This window comes from Dipodomys merriami, unplaced genomic scaffold (genome assembly GCF_024711535.1).
Source record: "Dipodomys merriami isolate MVZ:Mamm:240054 unplaced genomic scaffold, mDipMer1.0.p SCAF_488, whole genome shotgun sequence".
Lineage (NCBI taxonomy): Eukaryota > Metazoa > Chordata > Mammalia > Rodentia > Heteromyidae > Dipodomys > Dipodomys merriami.
Window position 1 is genome coordinate 472,999 of NW_027206055.1, and position 17,499 is coordinate 490,497.

The following is a 17,499-nucleotide window of genomic DNA, read 5'->3' on the forward strand; positions in this document are numbered from 1 at the left end:
AGATTTCTTCAGCCTTATTTGTATGGGATGCTCAACTCTGTTTCACATCCATGTTTAACTGCTGTTTTGAACCACTGTCTTGTCTGCCTTTTCATCTAGTATATTAGATTTTTTCTTTTATGCAAGTGGATAGTTTATAGAATTAGCCATGTATAGTATTAGACATGATTCTAGGAATCCTGATCTTGAAAACAGTTTGTACTCCTCTTGCACATGGCCTGTTCTGTGTGTGGTTTCTGTACGAGCAACATTTCTGACTACCTGTAGTACAATTACTTTACATGAGCTATGTGGTCTCACTCTTGTCATCTCAGATGCACTCTGCAACTAACCTTACACGACTGTGTCAGTCATCTTCATTAAAAGGTTCCCCAAGATTTGACACAGAGTGTAGCCCTTGGCAGCTCTTTTCCCAGGGCATTACAGATAGCGCATTACAGATTTTGGTTCCCTCTGCTGCTCCACCATCCATGACCCAGAAGCTGGCTTTCATTGACCTTCCTATATTTAATTTCAGTCTCATTTTCTTTCTTCCATTATTATCTTTCTCAGTCTCTGTAATGCCAGGTTTCAGGTCATACTCAGCTCAACTTTCACTTTCTTCATTGAACTTCAATTCTCCTGAGAGTTCATTTTTTTCTTTGTTATGGCTGCATTTTGAAAAATATTCTGAGGGTATAAATGGGTCTTTACTCATGCTTAGGAAAAAGCATGTACTTCATTTCTGATTATAGATTGTAAGTTAAAGCAAAGCATCATTCACATATGAACTGCTGTAAGCATGAGGGCTGTAGTGGACAGGGACCTCTGTTGCCAATGCTCCCAAGGGAGAGGCAGATTAGAAATGAATGTGCATTCAGCAGCAACCAGGTAGTTAACTTGCTGTGAAGATAAAGCAGCAGGGCGAGGAAACAGCAGTAGAGATGAAGGAGCCACACTTTGGTAGAGTGAAGAGCTACTCTGAAGACTGGACACTGAATTGAAGGAGTAGACAACACAGAGTTCAGAAGAAAGTGTGTTCAGGCAGAAAGATGTGAAGAACACAAAGCCTGAGGTGAAGGCCAAGCCAGGGCATTTCAAAGACAAACAAGAATGCCACCTCTCCTGCAGATTGGAGTTTAAGGAATCCCAAGGGTAGTCCAAGGGTAGAAGGCTGGAAATGTAGGCTGAGATCTGCTCTGAGGATCATGAGTCTCAGCCAGCCTGGGTAAAAAAACTCTGTAACCAATTAGCCAGCAAAAAAGATGCAAAGATGTGGCTCAAGTGGTAGAGTTTTGAGACAAAAATGCTAAGAGAGAGTACAAGGCCATGAATTCAAGCCCAAATACTGGCATGCATGTGTACCCATGCACACACATGTATACACACACACACATATACAGAGAAGAGGAGGAGGAGGAGGGAGGAGGAAAGAATGGAGGAAGGAAGGGGGAGGGATGGAAAGAAGAAAGAAAGAAAGAAAGAAAGAAAGGAAGGAAGAAAGAAAGAAAGAAAGAAAGAAAGAAAGAAAGAAAGAAAGAAAGAAAGAAAGAAAGAAAGAAAGGGAGGGAGGGAGGCAGGGAGGTAGGCAGGGAGATAGGAGAAAGAGAAAAAGAGAAAGAAGGAAAGAAGGAAAGAAGAAAGAGAGAAAGAGGTGATTAGGGTCTGATCTCAAAAAAATCAAGAAGGCAATGGATAGGAAGAACCAAATGAATTACACACTAAACAACAACTCCAGCTATTGCTAGGGTATGTAGGGGGCAACGAGAAACAGTGGAAATGTAGGGAATGCAGGTAGGTGACCACTAGAGCAAGACCTCTGGAGAACTCAGTAGTGTGTCAATAATGTTGTGATTCCAGGGATATTTTGCTGTAATATGTGAAGGAAAAAAAAGAGGCAAAAATGATTGCTCAGTTTGAGGCAAAAGGAGAATGGAGAGGCCAATAATAATTTTTGGAAACTTGGTGTATGGGTGCACATAACTGCTTTGTATGGTGGGTGGAAAAGAAATTCAGGAGTTCTAAATAGAGCTCATCAAGGTGGTGTATACCTGTAATCCTAGTTTCGTGGGTGGTGGAGATCAGGAGGATTGGGATGCAAGGCTAATCATAACTGAAAGCTAGTGAGATCCTATCTCATTCAGTAAGCTGGGCATGATATTTCCCACCTGTGATTTCAGCTAGGTAGGAAGATTACAGTCTGAGGTTTCCCTGGGCCAAAAGATAATAAATAACACTTGGTCCTCCATTAGGCCTGTGCCTCATTAATTCACTCTGGATAAATCTATAGGTCTAAAAATTCTTTTAAATGCTAAAATGCTATCTGAATTGTGGTATAAAACATAGGGCACATCATCATTTATTCCTCACAAGACTTTTTAAATGCTGTAATGGAAATAAAATAGGCCTAAAATTCAAGAGAGTCATAGACATAGACATAGACAGAGACAGAGACAGAGACAAGAGACAGAGAGGCAGAGAAACAGAGATTAAAAAGAGAGACCCTATCTGAGAAAATAAAGTAAACAGAAAAAAGGGCTGGAGGTTTGTGCTTGCTTGTCTAATAAGCACAAGGCTTTCAGTTCAAATCCTAGTATTCGGGGGCAGAGGGTAGAGAACAGAGAATGTTGAAAGGGGATACATTAATCAAGATGTCATGTCAGAACCTGACACCTTGAAAGAAAACCCATTTGTATAACTACTTAAAGATAATACAATTTTAAGGTATATGTTCACTTGAAAGAAAGAAAAAGAAGTCTAATTTGTGTTTGACATGCTAGATTACAAATATAAAGTTCAAATAATAAAGATATTTTATCTCTGTTTTAAATGCATCAATTTAAACAATGTCAGTTCTATTAACATTGTGCTGTTTTTTTTTTTCTTTTCTGAATGCAAGGACTTTGTATGTATTATTTTACTTTAAATCTAACTTATCCCCCTCCCCAAAATTTGCGTTCTTTAACATCACACATAAAACCATTTTGTAATTGATTTGCAAAGGGAGTTTTGTAGAAAAGCTTGTGTTTATACTAAGTATCTATGCATGATTTAAAATATACAAGGCTGAAAAACCTCCAAGTGAATTTAGATTTGAAATCTGAAAAGAGAGTCATAAATGCAGAGACAGTGTTAGTAAGAGCTCCCTCAGTCCACTCAGCCTCTGATATTCAGTGATAACAGGGCAGAGTAGGATGAGGTCAGCTTCCTGAGAACCTCCGTGTCCTCTGGGGAAAGGACCATTAATTTTTAGAAGCTTGAATACTGTCATGGTTTAGAGTTCGGAACAGACTGGCCTAGAAATAAAAGAACCTGCCTTTCATTCCCATCCCTGCTGCTTACTGGAATGTGATCTTCTGTCTCCACACATTTGAAATAGAGCTGCCATTATGAAGCTGTTGCAGAGCTTTTGAGGATTTCTTACCATTATATAGAGATACACAAAAGGACCATGAAAAAATATGCATATAAGTTTTATTCTAAATTATAAATATCTGCTAAAAAAAATCCCGTAGATAGAAATACTTTATGGATAAAATTGAACTGAAAAAGAGATTTAAGGACAGTGCTGATGTATGCAGCAAAGGAACTTTCTAAATCTTCAGAGTAATTCTTTAACTTGTCACAAGTTCACAGTGGTGCTACAGAGTTTTGTGTAGTGGACACTGACTAAACCATAGGAATGAATTCCCTTCTTAAAAAAAGTGTAACAGGCTTTTTAAAGTGTCCTGGGTCTATACCAGCAGCTACATTGGGATAAGGCTTATAAAATTCCCTTTTTACGTAAGCAATTTTTTATGTAAGTAAAGTTTTGAGTTAGTTTATGGAGCAATCTCGGTAAAAATGATATAGTTAAGGAAATAGATTTACAGGAAAAACAAAAGAAAAGAAAAGTATAATGGAATGTTATTACACAAAACAATTCTAAGGGATCATTGTCACAATTTGATTATGATGTGTTTCTGAGTTTCTTGGAAGGCCCAGAACAAAAGGAAACATGAACAATGACTCAGTGGCAATTTCAAAGGGGCAAAGAATTTGCTTTGTTTCCCAAGAAAGATACAACTTGGACAGTCTAAGCCCATATTCCCCTTTCTTCATTAAAATGTTGTGACTTGAATGGTTATTAGTCTTCAGACTAAGAATCTACCTTGGCAATTTGAAGGTGCCACATGAGAGAGATCACCCGTGACTTTAGACTTTCTAAGGGTAAACATTCTAAGTGAAATCCAGGTAACAATCTGAAAAGTTATCTATGATTAACAAAATACCAAGAAGTACTAGATTCTCACAGCAGATAGGGCATCAAGCTAAAATATAAAAGTATGTCTTTCTGTGTGATACCATTGCTTATTCCTACTTTTATTATCCAAGATAAGAAAACTTTTTGTTTACATTTTGTTTTTTGCTGAAAAGTTCTGATTTTGAAATCAAAGACAAAGCAATTATACTCAGCAATCAGATAAACAAGGCAGGATATCTTTAAAAAGGAAAACAACATTTAGGATGATAGGAATTATCTGGGTGCTATTGATGGATACCAAACAATCATCAAAGGCAACAACATGTCCATCTTGTGATTAAATAACTAATTTTGGTTTGAAGATTTTAAGTGTACATTGCATTTTTTTAATTTCTTGAATGCTTTCTCTCTACTTTACCAACTTGGAAACTATCCAGTATACGTACCGCAAAATTTCAACTGCTGAAACCATCACATATCACAAAGCACATGCAGTTAGGTACCTCTCAACACTTAACCTCTCCCACTACCCTGAAAAAAAACTGGAGAAATAAGAATATTAAAAGGACAGTACCATCAAAAAATGATGTTCTTGCAGTCGAATATATAGGGGATTCAGTAGTTGAATATAAAATAGATAAACTGTCACTCTTTAATTTATACATTTCTGTCCTGTATTGATAAGTAAGAAATGCACATTTATTGTTTTTTATTATTTTTACATTTTTTATTGTGAAAATACTGCACAGAGGGGTTACAATTACATGGACAATATGAGTACATTCCTTATCAAGCATTGTAGCCTCCTCCTTTGTTTCCCCTTTCCATCACTTCCTATCCTTTCCCCGCCCCCCCCCACCCAATCCTCCCCGATCTCCCCCCCACCCGCACCAAAGTTGTAAAGTTCGTTTTTGACATAACGACTTGTACATCTCATTGTTGCAATGGGTCCATCTGTATCCCTATTTCAACGATGTATTTTTCCCCTTCCCCTCCACAAATTATAACATCAAATACAGTGAAAGCAAGGGTCATACTGTGGGGGAGGGACATACAAAGCAACAAAGAAATAATCTTATAAATGTGTTAGAAACAATCTCAAGAAATTTAAAAAAAAACATTTGAGTACATATCTTAGGGTTCATTTCCCTAACATCACCTTATCTGACCTTTTCTGCTTGACTCAGACATATACTAGATATTGCAAATGAGGGAAACCATGGGACCTATGTTTCTTTGGGCCTGGCTTACTTCACTTAATATAACTTTTTCCAAGTCTTTCCATTTCCTAACAAATGGGGCAATGTCATTGTTTCTGATGGAGGCATAGAATTCTATTGTGTACATATACCACATTTTCTTGATCCATTCATCTATTGAGTGGTGTCTGGGTTGGTTCCATATCTTAGCTGTAGTAAATAGGGGTGCAATAAACATAGTCGTGCTGGTAGCTTTAGTGTGGTCTTGTTTGTAAACATTTGGGTAAATGCCAAATGGGGAATTGCTGGGTCATAGGGGAGCTCTATGTGGAGTCTTTTGAGGAAACTCCATACTCCTTTCCAAAGTGGTTGAACAACTTTACGCTCCCACCAACAATGAAGTAAGGTTCCTTTTTTGTCCACATCTCCTCCAGCATCTGCTTTTATTAGAGTTCTTGATCATAGCCATTCTAACAGGGGTGAGGTGGTATCTCAATGTTGTTTTGATTTGCATTTCTTTTATGGCTAGGTAGATTGATTGTGTCTATTGGCCATCCTTCTTTCCTCTTCGGAGAAGTTTCTCTTTAAGCCTTTAGCCCACTTATTTATTGGGCAGTTGTTTCTTTGAAGATTTGTTGTTGGGGGATTTATTTTTTTTGAGGTCCATGTATATTTTAGATATGAGATCTTTGTCCATTGCATGGCTAAAAATGGTGTTCCTGCAGTCGAATATATAGGGGATTCAGTAGTTGAATATAAATTAAAATAAACTGTCACTCTTTAATTTATACATTTCTGTCCTGTATTGATAAGTAAGAAATGCACATTTATTGTAAAAAATTATTTTAAGTACAATATCTTGAGAACAATGAGAAATAATCATCTGTAAACAGCCCGAACAGTTACTGTCTTAGTGAATTTCCTCTAGCATTTTTCTGTTTATTTCACTAAAAACATTTATGAATTTTCTCGTGGCAGAGTCTATGCTAAATACTCTTTTTATTTTGATACTGAGGATTAAATCTAATTGTATGTACTTTAGGCAAGTGTTCTACAACACTTCAGCCTTTGATTTTTATTTGGTTTTTGAGATACTATCTCATTCCCTTTGTCCAAACTGGATTGAAATCTATGATTTGTTCTTCCTGCAAGTAACAGATGTGAATCACCACTCTAGGTGCTAAGTTAAATGAATAATATACATTATTCATTTAACTCAATACTCCCTCAACAGTGTGTGCATGTATACACACATCTACTCACATATTCTCCTTCTCTCTCCTCCCTCAACACTTGTTCTTTTCTGTTTGCAAGAGATTAGAATCAGTCTCAATCACTTCATGGCACTCTAACCCTGCAGCTGGAAAGGTCGGCACCAGGACAACATGACAGGAGAGAAGAACTCTGCCAACCAAGTTTAATATGCCAATCTTGCCTCAGAAAATAGAATTGAGGACCTGAAAATGAGGCAGCAGATAGGAGTCTGTGATAGAGCTTAAGTCTATTTTCAGCCACAGTGCGTTCAATGAGTGGAGCAATCAAGCCTGGAGGAAAAATGAAGAGAATGAGAAACTACGTAAGCTTGTGTCTGGGGTTCAGAAGAGAGAGGGAAAGAAATGGAAAGACAGAGGGGAAAGAGAGAGAGGAAATGAGACACACAAAAACACACATACACATACACAACCAGAGATTGCATTCTTGGAGCATTTCCAATATTCCTCCAAATAAACGTCTATCTTGCCTTCAAATACATTTTGAACTTAAGCTTTAAGATACCATGTTAATGTGCATTGATAATGATTGTCTTGCTCTGTACAAGGCATCATTCCAACTATTTAATGTTCATTTATTTCATTAAATACATTTTAATCTTTATATCAACCCTCTCTAAAATGTGAGTGTTACTGCCTTCATTTTACGTGGGAGGACAGAACCTCAAAAACTTAAGCAGGAGGCATTGGTTAGGAAGGGCATGCCCATATACTACTCCTGCCCCCGATGTATATATATATAATATATTATAAATATTATATATTATATAATACTCTATATTATATATAATATATATTTTATATATAATATATAATAATATAGAATATTAATTTAATATATTATAATATATTATATATAATATTATATATAATATATTATATACATACAAATATATATTATATATAATATATATTATATATATACATGGGGGCAGGTGTAATATATATATAATATATATATTATATAATATATATATTATACACACACACACACATTCATTTTTCCGTTCCCTTTGGCACCTCCTCACCTCCAATAGAACAGAAATGGAGGTCTATTTTTAAATATGTGTGCAAACCAGCATCAAGAATATAAGAACAATATAAGAAATGGGCAAATATATTTGTGTGAAAATCTGTAAAACAACTCCTATGCCCCAGGCCTGGATTTCTGTCCTGTACAGGGAGGGGCCTGTTTCTACCTCTACTCTCCCAGGCCTCCTGAGCAGGTGCCTGGGAACATAGCTGGAGAGGGACTAATAAGGCTTTTCAAATGAAAGACATCAGTGAATTTACTATAAGAGACAAATGCAGAGGAATTACAATCCACATAGACATTGACTGCTTTTCTTTACCTTGACTTTCAAAATTCTTTACTTCTTCACATACTCCAAAAAGCCAACTCTTGCTGGGCACCCGTGGCTCACTAAGGAGGCTGAGATCTGAGGATCACGGTTGAAAGCCAGCTCTGCAAGGAAAGTCCATGAGACTCTTATCTCCAATAAACTAGCAGAAAACTGAAAGTGGCAGTGTGGCTCAAATGGTAGAATGCTAGTCTTGAATTGAAGAGCTGAGTGATAGCACCAAGGCCCAGAATTCAAGCTCCATGACCATCTTTACTATATTACCATCTTTACTATATTTACTATATTACCATCTTTACTATATAAAGTCGGCCTATCCAAGAGCATGGGAGGTCTTTCCATTTCCTAGTGTCTTCTGCAATTTCTTTCTTTAACTTTTTATAGTTCTCATTAAATAGTTCTTTTACATCTTTGGTTAGGTTAATTCCTAAATATTTTATTTTTCGGGAGGTTATTGTGAATGGGGTTGCTCCCTTTATTTCCCTCTCTTCCTGTACATTATCAGTGTATAGGAAGGCAACTGATTTTTGTGGGTTTATTTTGTATCCTGCTATTTTGCCGAAGTGATTTCTGATTTCTAAGAGTTTGGGGATGGAGTTTTTGGGATCGTGGAGGTATAGTATCATGTCGTCTGCAAAAAGGGATAGCTTAACTTCTTCTTTCCCTATGCGGATCCCTTTAATGTCTTTTTCTTGCCTTATTGCCCTGGCTAAAGGTTCTAGGACTATATTGAAGAGGAGTGGAGACAGTGGGCATCCTTGCCTTGTTCCTGATTTTAGGAGAATTGGTTGTAGCTTTTCCCCATTAAGTATAATATTGGCTATTGGTCTGTCATAAATGGCTTTTATTGTTTTTAGAAATGTTCCTTCTATTCCTATTTTCTCCAGAGCTTTTAGCATGAATGAATGTTGAATTTTGTCAAAGGCCTTTTCTGCATCTGTGGCGATAATCATGTGATTCTTGACCTTGGCTCTGTTGATATGTTGGATTATATTTATTGACTTACGTATGTTAAACCATCCCTGTGTCTCTGGGATGAAGCCTACCTGGTCATAGTGAATTATTTTTTTTATGTGTTTCTGGATTCTGTTAGCTAGAGTCTTGTTAAGGATCTTTGCATCTGTGTTCATCAAGGAGATTGGCCTGTAATTCTCCTTTTTGGTTGGGTCTTTGCCTGGTTTGGGGATGAGTGTGATATTGGCTTCGTAGAATGAGTTTGGGATAGCTCCCTCCTTCTCTGTTTCTCTGAAGAGCTTGAGGAGTATGGGTATTAGTTCTTGTTTAAAGGTCTTATAGAATTCTGCTGTGAATCCATCTGGTCCTGGGCTTGTTTTTGTTGGAAGACTTTTGATAGCTTCCTGTATCTCATTATAGGATATTGGCTTATTTAATTGGTTAACTTCTTCTTTGCTCAGTTTGGGCAACTTGTATTTCTCTAAAAATGCATCCATTTCTGCCCGATTTTCTTCCTTTAGAGAGTATAGCTTTTGAAAGTAGTCTGTTAGAATTGTTTGGATATCTTGAGTACGTGTTGTGATGTTTCCCGTGGCATCCCTAATCCTATTAATATGGGTTTCCTCTCTTCTTTTTTAAATTAATCTAGCCAATGGGCCATCAATTTTGTTTATTTTTTGAAAGAACCAGCTTTTTGTTTGGTTTATTTTGGTTATGGTTTTCTGATTTTCTAATTGTTAATCTCTGCTTTTAATTTCGTTATCTGGCTTCGTCTACTAGCTTTAGGTCCCATTTTTTCTTGTTTTTCTAGCTGTTTTAATTACAACATGAGATTATTTACTTGGTCTGTCTCCATTCTCTTGATCTGGGCACTGAGGGCAATAAATTTGCCCCTCAGGACTGCTTTTGCTGTGTCCCACAAGTTTCTTTGTGAGGTGTTTTCGTTTTCATTGAGTTGTAGGAAATGCTTTATTTCTTCTCTGATCTCTTCTGTTATCCAGGCATGGTTAAGGAGTGTGCTGTTCAATTTCCATGTATTAGAGAAATTTCTGCGGTATGCTTTGTTATTGAGAGCTAGCTTGATTCCACTGTGGTCAGATAGGATACAGGGGATTATGTCGATCTCTTTGTATTTGCTTAAGTTCCTTGCATGAACTATGATATGGTCTATTTTGGAGAAAGTTCCGTGAGCTGCTGAGAAGAATGTGTACTGTGTTGTTTTAGGGTGAAATACTTGGTAGATGTCAGTTAATTCCGCTTGAAGTATGGCCTCTCTTAATTTGGTAGCTTCTTTGCCAATCCTCTGGTTGGTAGACCTGTCCTTTGGCGAGAGTGGTGTGTTAAAGTCTCCTAGTATTATCGTATTGGGATCTATTTTATTCTGTAAGTTTGAGAGCATTTGTTTGACATATCTGGGTGCACCAATATTTGGGGCATATAAGTTGATGATGGTTATATCCTCCTCTTGGATTGTTCCCTTTATTAATATGTACTGTCCGTCCTTGTCTTTAAGTTTATTTTGTCAGATATCAGGATAGCTACACCTGCTTTCTTACTGGGGGCGTTTGATTGGTAGATCCTTTTCCACCCCTTCACTCTGAGTTTGTTTGTATGTTTGGCTGAGAGGTGGGTCTCCAGGAAGGCAACAGATGGATGGGTCTTGTTTTCTGATCCAGTCCTCAGTTCATTTTCTTTTAATTGGCGAATTCAGCCCATTTATATTAAGAGAAAGTATAGAGAGATGCATTGTTGTCCCTGTCATTCCGTTTTCCTAAGTTTTTCTTCTTTCCTTTCTTCCTGTGCTTGCTCAGTTAGACTTTGAGTAACGCCTGTTTGGGGCAGGCCCCAGTTCCTGGTTGCTTTCTTCAGGTTGTGTCCCCCCTCTTAGAATTCTTTGTAATGCTCTGCCCATGTAATTGTAACCCCTCTGTACAGTATGTTCACAAATAAAATAAAATAAAATAAAAAATTCTTCTATATAATAAAAAAATAAAAAAAAAAGATCCAAAAATCGGAAGTCACACGGTAGATTGGATTCCATCACAGGTCGCCTTCTCTCCTACTCTATACAAATATGTACTTATTTGCATACTAAATTCAGCTTATGAATGGATGACTATTGTGCTCTCCTTCTCCCTCCCCAGGGACTCAAACTCAGGTCCTGGGAATGGCCTAGCTCCTTGGTGGTTCACAGGCTGCTGTGCTCATATGGACCCATTTGCCAATTGGGCTTGCTAGGCCCCGAGTTCAGATCCCAGCCTGCCAAAATATTCATACTGATGTCAGAAGCCAATTGTTGCACCTGTTTTCCTTTCCTGTTTAAGTCCTGGGTCTCAGCTAGGATGGAGAATGCATGGGCCACCCTGTGGCCATGGGAATAGGGTATCATCCACGTCAGCCGAGTTATACCTGTCATCATATACTCAAGAAAATACACAATATATCCATGAATAGCATACAAAATAGAGAATAACTACACTAAAGGCACGATGCAGTCTAAACACAGATGTGAATATACATCCCATGTTTCAATGATGAATTGAGGACTCTTGTGGCCTCCCTAGGGCTCGATCTCAGTTCCTGGGAACAGACCAGCTCCTTAGTGGTTCACAGGCTGGTGTGCTCACGTAGACTCATTGGGCAGTTGGGTCTCCTAGGCCCCGAGTGTGAATCCCAGCACTGCCAAAAATTCACCCTGATGTGAGAAGCCAGTCATTGCACCTGTTTTCCTGTGCTTTGCAAGTTCTGGGTCTCAAGTAGAATGGAGAATGTATAAGCAACTCTATACTCATGGGACTAGGTTGTCATCCAGGTCACCACAGTTATATCTGTCATCTTATACTCAAAAAAATACACAATATATCAATGAATAAGAGACAAAATAAAGAGAATGACTACACCAAATGCAAGATGCTGCCCACCCATGTATGGAAATATAGATCCTTGGTTTAATTATGAATTTATGACTATATTGTCCCCCACCAGGGCTCGATCTCAGGTCTAGGGAATGACCTAGTGCCTTAGTGGGTCACAGGCTGGTGTGCTCACGATGACCCTTTCACCAATTGGGTCTGCTAGGCCTTGACTTCAAATCTTAGCACAGCCAAAAGTTTCATCCTGATGTGAGAATCCAATCGATCTACCTGTTTTCCTTTCCTGTGAAAGTCCTGGGTCTCAGAGAGGATGGAGAATGCTATATAGGCAACTCTATTTCTATAGCCATAGAAATAGGTTGTCCAGGTCAGCACAGTTATATCTGTCACCATACTCAATAATATACACAATATATCCATGAATAAATAAAAAATAAAAAAAATCTACACTGAATGCAAGATGCATACGACACCTGTAGGTAAAGAGAGATCCTATGTTTAAAAAAGATGGGTTTATTATTTTGTCCAGTGCTGGGGCTTCAAATTAGGCTCTGGACTGGGACTGACATTCTAGTCTTTAAGGATGGTGAGCTTCCCCTTCCCCCACTGTGCCACAGAGTTACCCAGACTTGTGTTAAAATCCCAGCACTGACAAAAATTCATCCTTATGTCAGAAAGCAATCGTTGCACATGTTTTCCTCTCCTGTGAAATGCGGGGTCTCAACAAGGATGGAGAATGCATAGGCAACCCTATAACCATATGAACAGGTTGTTATCCATGTCAGCACAGTTATACCTGTCACCAAACTCAATAAAATACACAATACCTCCATGAATTAGTCACAAAATAAGAAGTACACTGAATGCAAAATGCTGTCCACACATGTATGTAAATATAGATCCTATGTTTAAATAATGAATTTATGACTATAGTGGGGCACCCTGAGGATCATTGTCAGGTCCTGGGAATGGCCTAGCTCCTTAGTTACTCACAGGCTGGTTTGTTCACCTTGACCTATTCACCAATTGGTCCTGCTAGGCCCTGAGACAGATCCCAGCATTACCAAGTGGATCATGAAGTAAGAAACTGAGTGTGAAAATTATTTTTCTTTTCTCTAGAGTCCTGGGTGTTAGGCATGATGGAGAACATGTCTACAAATCTAGATGCTATGTGATAGTATATCATCAAGGTAATAAATGGAGTGGGTGTCATCGTAGTAAATAAAATCAATGGTAAATAAATGAATAAAAAAATACAAGGAACAACCACACCAAACATGTATGGACTGAACATCTATAGGTAAGTATAAATCCTATCTTTACAATGTATATAAATAGTATGTTTTCCAGGGCTGGGGCTTGAATTCGTGCCTAATGAACAGGCCTAACTTTCTTATCTTCAAGTATGGTAAGATTCCGCTTCATCCACAGTGCTGCACGTGTACCCAGACCATGAGTTCAAATCGAAAACTGTGCAGAATAAACAGTGCAAATTGCAAACCAGAGAGCTAATTTATTTTTTATTTTATTTTATTTTATGCTCAGCACGGCACTTGAACTCAGTTCGTGGCAACTCTGCCTCATCTTTGATCACTCAAGGCTGGGATGGAGCCACTGGACCCATAGCTGCTCCTGGGATCCTAAACCCCCAGGCCTTGCAGGGAAAAATGCACAGAAAAATGCTGTGAGACAGCTTTTTATGTTTTCTTCCTTTGCATGGTGACCTCCTGGGTCTAAATGACACTGTTGCAAAGGGTACTTCACCTTGCATTGCTGAAGACTGGCAGAATACCGGGAAAACCATAGGCCCACGTGGCAATGTAGGCCCTGATTTTGAATCCCTGTCCTGACACAACCAATGGCAGGAGATACTAAGAGACTTATTCTCATCAATAGGAATAACAATGGAATGTTATCAATGTCACGGTTGAATGAGTTGATTGTGAATGATGCTTCTATAAAATTAGACAGCATAATTTCAGGAGGCTGATTGATTTTATTTAATATTATGAAGCATTAAAAGAATACTATTACAGGAACACAATAATTTCAAGACACAGAGTTCATTAATAGTTTAAAGATGAAAACAATAACAATAATTACATGGAGGTATAATAAATATCCAAGAATTGGTACAAATGTAGTCTATATAAGTGAATAATGGACAGACATCTCTGGAATGGTATAAAGATATATATTTATTAGTATACTGCCACCTGTGTGTCAATCTGTTCTTATTTTGTCAATCCCTGGGGCTCAATCTTAGGTCGTAGGAACTGCCTGTCAGCTCAATTTGCCCCAGGATGGCATGTGGACACTCACCCATTCATGAATTTGGCCTTGTAGGCCATGAGTTCAGATGCCAGCACTCCCAAACAATGAATCGTGGAGTAAGAATCTGATGGTGACATGTTTTCCTTTACTGTGAATCTTCTGGGTGTCAGGTATGAAGTGGAATACATATGCAGACCTATGTCCTATGTAATCAATGTAATCAATGTTCTATGTGTCATAATAGTCAATAAAATAAACGGTCAATACATGATTAAAACAAAAAATAAAATGAATAACTCCACTGAATGCAATATAGAGTCAACATATGTATATAAATATAAATCATATATGTAAATTGTACATGAGTAGGATATTTTCTAGTGGTGGGGATCAATTTCAGGCTTAAGGAAGACTTGATTTTCTTGACTTCAAGGAGGAAATCTTCCCCTTCCCACACAGTGCAAGAGAGTTACCCAGACCATGAGTTCCAATCCCAGTCTTGGCAGAAAAAATGGCACCTTTATAGTATATAAGGTCCATTTCTTAGGTATTTCATTATGCCTCCATTTTATGAATGTGATTGTTTAAATGCTTAATAAAGTATTAATTAAAATCAATCAGTGTCTTATAATATAATTGTGTATCATTTTATCCTAGAATTATTCAAGAACTGTTCAATCATGACTTACATCACATTACATTGGTAATCATATGGATAGGAACAAGTTTCTTAGGATCTCCTACCATTTAGAGATGGCAGGACCTGGATTCGAATAGTGGGCTCCAGCTCCCACCACTTCAACCTGAGGAGAGGGAACTCACCAGTCTGTCCAAGAACATAAACAAGACCAGTGATTAGGCAGGCCCAGTGGCTCTCAGCAATCCTCCTTGTTACTTACAAGGCTGTGATGGGAGGATCAAAGTTATCCTAAGTAGGAAAGTCCTTGAGACCCCTGTCCAACTTCAGTGCCAACAAAGCCAGAAGAAGAGTCGTGTAGCTCTTGTGGTAGAGGGCTAGCCTTGAGCAAAAGCAGCTCATGGACTGTGCTCAGATCCTGATTTCAAGTTTTGGGACTGGCAACAAATAGGCACACACAAGATTCTGTGCAGCCATCTGGCTAAAGCAGGTTACCCTCTTGTCCCCAACTGAATTGGACATAGTTCCCTGGGAAAGTGGCTGGGGGAGTTGCTGTCATCTTGACTCTGCCCATGCTGCCTGCATCACATGATTCTGGCCACACCACCATTCTTTCATGTTTCTTTCAGACCAATGGAATACAAGAATGGTGGCCACGCCCACATTCCATGCTGCCTCGTACCCCCTGGGATTCCCTAGGTTGGTTGTCACCACTACCAGCAGTTGAAGAAGGTAGAGATGGCTGAGTAGTGAGCAAGAGTCTTGAAGCTACTTTGGAGTAGGAAATTGATGTGGCCTCCTGCTTCCCAGCCCCCTCCCCTGCTTCCTCCAAGGCACTGCATTTCAAACCTCAGGTGGTGGCAAGCTGCTGGCAGGCTTGCAGCCCTGACTTGGTCCCGGCCCCTAGTCCTTTGCTCTGGACCTGAGTGTCTGCAATGCCCCCTCCATTGCTGCTCACCCCACCAGGAGCATCCACCAACAACTTCTCCCAGCAGCACAGGTGAGTGGTCGCCCAGTGGGCCTGCACCCTGCAACACCCGTACCTGGTGACACCCCCCCAGGTCACGGACTTGCACCTCCCTCACACCCCACAGTCCAGCCAGGGTTCTGCCACTAATGCGCCCCAAGGGTAGGGGGTGGGTGTTAACCCGGGGATCCCACTCCCATCCCTAGTGATCAATGTCCCAGGAAAAGGGCAGATGCAGTGATGGGTGAAAAGGGAGTGTTAGGTTTTTTAAAAAGAGGTAACCGAGTAAGAACAGCACCAGCACGCGCGTGGTATTCAGATAAGGGGTAGGTTTATTCAGTAGACCTGCTTGGACCAGGCAAGGGTGGCACTCCACATGGCTGGGAAAGGCCTGGGAATGAGAGAGAGCTGGGAAGAGAGGAAAGAGAGAGAAAAGAGCAGAGAGAGGGGTAAGAACAGTAGCACTCACGTGGTATTCAGGTAAGGGGTAGATCTGCTGGGACCAGGCAAGGTTGGCACTCCACGTGGCTGGGAAAGAGAGAGAGCAAGAGAGCAAGAAAAGAGCAGCAAGAGCTAGAAACGAACAGAGAGAGAAAAAGGAGAGAGTCTGGGCCTGGGCTAGCCCTTATGTAGGGTATGGGTGGGGAAAGGTGTGGCCACATCAAATTCAGATGTGACCTCTTCCAGGTGTCCCAGTTGCCTAGGTAACGCAGGTACTGGGTGGAGACTTTGCTGCGAGGAGGGTGGAGTCTGCTCGCCATCCAGGAGCGGACCTTACCGGGAGCACCACATCGTCCCTGGCCTGGAGCAGTGGGAGCTACAGAGCCATGCATCTGCACCCTTTCTCTCCCTAGTGGGAACTTGGTGGCTTTAGTCAAAGGTGGGGAACAGTACCTCCACACCTGCCTTCTCAGGTCTTTTCCTTTTTTCTGGGCATGGGGGTTGTTGGATGCAGAAGATAGACCCCCCCCTTGCTGTGTGAGCTCTTGTCTTCTGTGCTTGGTCATCCTTTCACCTGAAGAGGGTCCCAGAAAAGCCCAGAAGGGAGGTGAAGGGCGCAGGCGGTCAAAGCAGAAGGTGAATATCTGGGAGGAATAACCCCAACCCCCCCCACACACATACACCCGGCCTGTTCCCCTACCCCTCAGCTGTCAACAGTTCTCACAGGGTCATCACCTTTCCCAGCTCTGCCAGCATGTTCTGATGCTTGGTCCATTTGGTCTCCTCATCCTCCCCAAGAATCCACCAATTAGCCCAGAAGCATGTAGGCCAGAAGGAAGGAGTATGTCGATGTATGTAGCCTCAGGACTCCATCCATTTCACCAACAGTGCCCCACCCCTGGTCAGACACCCTTCTGAGGTCAACATGACCCTCTGCTAGTTTCCTTTCCCAGGCTCTGAGGAGACACCTGTCTCAGGACTCCTTCACCCAGCATCCTGGCCTAGGGTTTTGGTGAATGTAGAGTCAAGGCTGGTTGTTCCCAAGGGGAAGGATCTGACCCTGGAGAAACGGAGAGGCGGGGTGGTGTTGCATCATTTGAGTGGTGCTCCCCTTGGGTGGGAGCCCCTGATTGTCTCAAGGGAACCTCCATGCTCCAGCTTGTACATTGTCCCAGATGAGGAACGAACAGAGGCACTGCTCTGAGTCATGTGTGTGTGTGTGTGTGTGTGTGTGTGTGTGTGTGTGTGTGTGTGTGTGTGTGTGCATTAGAGAAAGAGGGACAGAGAAAGAGGGAGAGAG